The following is a 3,417-nucleotide window of genomic DNA, read 5'->3' as shown; positions in this document are numbered from 1 at the left end:
CTCATCATGTCATACTGAGGAGCGCCTAAGGTCCTGGCAAATGCCCACCTACAACTCCATGCATATGTTGAGGCCAGTTGGTGCAACACCTGATGGTAGTGGTGTAAGTGCAATCTTTAAAAGTTATCCTCTATATATAGGGTAGGAGACAGGGCTGCCATCAGAGATTTCTGGCCCCCTTACACAGGTAAAGGCCGGGGTTCGCTTCAACCTAGTGGCCTGTCCCTGAGTCTGCCCCCAGGGCCCCCCCCCCCCCAATTGATTTTTCTAATTATGCATTTTTAATTAGATTACAGCAGAGGGTAGTGCAGTAAAACACTGTGCTGCAAAGTATGTAACTGCGCCACACTCTGCTATAATCAAATATACCCTATTCTGAATACTGTAAAACTGCCCTAAAAATTTGTGAATATTCCCACATACTGGGGGAGATTTATGAAAACCTGTGAGAGGAAAAGTGGAGAAGTTGTCCATAGCAACCAATCAGGTGGCTTTTTTAACCTGTTGGGGACCACGGGCGTATGGGTACGCCCTTGAGTCCTGGTACTTAATCTGTTGGGGACGAAGGGCGTATGCATACGCCCTTGCGTCCTGTTACTTAAGGACAAAGGGTGTATGCATACGCCCTTGCGTCCTGGTACTTAAGGACAAAGGGCGTATCTATACGCCTGTGGGAATTTTGGTCCCTGCCGTGCGCCGGGTGGGGACCGGACCGGGGTGACTGCTGATATCAATCAACAGGCACCCCGTGCAAATGCCCAGGGGGGTCATTAGACCCCCCCCATGTCGGCAATCGGCGCAAATCACAAGTGAATTCACACTTGCGATTTGCGCCGATTCCGGGTCATACAGGTCTATGGTGACTAAGACACCTGCGATCCCCATGAAGTGATAGGAGTGAGGTGGCAGGGGTGCCACCCCTCCTATCCCTGCTATTGGTGGTCACCAATATTGGTGGCGACCACCAATAGCAGATCGGGGGCGGGGGGGTTAACTTTCGTTTTCCCCGTCCTGCCCACCCACAATAAGCGGCGCAGAACGGAGAAACCGGCGGGGACCGGCGCCGAAGATCCACTTACCGATCCGGAGGCTGCGTGCGACGGTGATCGGCGATGTCGTGCGGCAGAAGAGGACGGCTCCCTGGATCCTACGGAAGCCGGTAAGTTGCCTAGCAACATCTGGAGGGCTACAGTCTGAGACCATTATACAGTGGTCTCTAACCTGTAGCCCTCCAGATGTTGCAAAACTACAACTCCCAGCATGCCCAGACAGCTGTTTGGGCATGCTGGGATTTGTAGTTTTGCAACATCTGGAGGGTCACAGTTTGGAGCTCACTGTGCAGTGTTCTATAAACTGTAGCACTCCAGATGTTGCAAAACTGCAAATCCCAGCATGCCCAAACAGCAAACAGCTGTCTCAGCATGCCGGAAGTTGTAGTTAAGTACCTCCAGCTGTTGCATAACTACATCTCCCAGCATGCTCTTCGGTGATCAGTACATGCTGGGGAGTTGTAGTTTTGCAACAGCTGGAGGCACACTGGTTGGAAAATCCTGAGTTAGGTAACAAAACCTAACTGAAGGTTTTCCAATCAGTGTGCCTCCAGCTGTTAAAAAAATACAACTCCCAGCATGCACGGTCTGTCAGTACATGCTGGGAGATGTAGTTTAGAAACAGCTGAAGGTTTGCCCCCCCCCCCCCCCCATGTGAACGTACAGGGTACATGGGCAGGTTTACAGTAAGTTTCCTGCTTCAAGTTTGGGCTGCGGCAAATTTTTCGCCGCAGCGCAAACTCCTAGCGGGAACTCACAGTAACACGCCAGTGCGAATGTACCCTAAAAACACTACACTATACTACCACATAATAAAGGGTAAAACACTACATATACACCCCCTTACACTGCCCCCCCCCCCCCAATAAAAATGTAAAACGTATTGTACGGCAGTGTTTCCAAAACGGAGTCTCCAGCTGTTGCAAAACAACAACTCCCAGCATTTCTGGACAGCCACTGACTGTCCAGGCATGCTGGGAGTTTAGCAACAGCTAGAGGCACCCTGTTTGGGAATCACTGGCGTAGAATACCCCTATGTCCACCCCTATGCAATCCCTAATTTAGTACTCAAATGCGCATGGCGCTCTCTCATTTTGGAGCCCTGTCGTATTTCAAGGAAACAGTTTAGTGCCACATATGGGGTATTTCCGTACTCGGGAGAAATTGCACTACAGATTTTGGGGGGCTTTTTCTCCTTTTACCCCTTATGAAAAGGAAAAGTTGGGGGTTACACCAGCCTGTTAGTGTAAAAAAAATAAGAAAATTTACACTAACATGCTGGTGTTGCCCCATACTTTTTATTTTCACAAGCAGTAAAAGGAAAAAAAGACCCCAAAATTTGTAACGCAATTTCTCCTGAGTACGGAAATACCTCATATGTGGGGCGTAAAGTGCTCTGCGGGTGCACGACAAGGCTCAGGATTGAGAGCGCACTATGTACATTTGAGGCCTAAATTGGTGATTTGCACAGGGGTGGCTGATTTTACAGCTGTTCTGACATAAACGCAAAAAAATTAATACCAACATGTGACCCCATTTTGGAAACTACACTCCTCACGGAACGTGACAAGGGGTATAGTGAGCCTTAACACCCCACAGGTGTTTGCCAAATATTCCTGAAAATTGGATGGGAAAAAGGGAAAAAAAAATTTTTTCACTAAAATGCTGGTGTTACCTTAAATTTTTCATGTTCACAAGAGAAAATAGGAAAAAAGCCCCCCAAAATTTGTAACCCCATTTCTTCTGAGTAAGAAAATACCCCATAGGTGGATGTAAAGTGCTCTGCGGGCAAACTACAATGCTCAGAAGAGAAGGAGCACCATTGGGATTTTGAAGAGAAAATTTGTCTGGAATTGAAGGCAACGTGTTTACAAAGCCCCCATAGTGCCAGGACAATGGACCCCCCCACATGTGACCCCATTTTGGAAACTAAACCCCTCAGGTAATGTATTAAGGCGTGCAGTGAGCATTTACGCCCCACAGGTGTCTGACAGATTTTTGGAACAGTGGTCTGTGAAAATGAAAAATTTTATTTTTCATTTGCACAGCCCACTGTTCCAAAGATCTGTCAAACGCCAGTGGGGTGTAAATACTCACTGCACCCCTTATTAAATTCTGTGAGGGGTGTAGTTTCCAAAATGGGGTCACATGTGGGGGGGTCCACCGTTCTGGCACCACGGGGGGCTTTGTAAACGCACACGGCCCCTGACTACCATTCCAAACGAATTCTCTTTCCAAAAGCTCAATGGCGCTCCTTCTCTTCTGAGCATTGTAGTTCGCCAGCAGAGCATTTTACGTCCTAACGTAGGGTATTTCCATACTCAGAAGAGATGGGGTTACAAATTTTGGGGGGCATTTTCTCCCATTA

Source organism: Hyla sarda, unplaced genomic scaffold (assembly GCF_029499605.1).
Source record: "Hyla sarda isolate aHylSar1 unplaced genomic scaffold, aHylSar1.hap1 scaffold_18, whole genome shotgun sequence".
In the NCBI taxonomy this organism is placed as follows: Eukaryota; Metazoa; Chordata; class Amphibia; order Anura; family Hylidae; genus Hyla; species Hyla sarda.
This window is presented reverse-complemented; position numbering follows the sequence as displayed.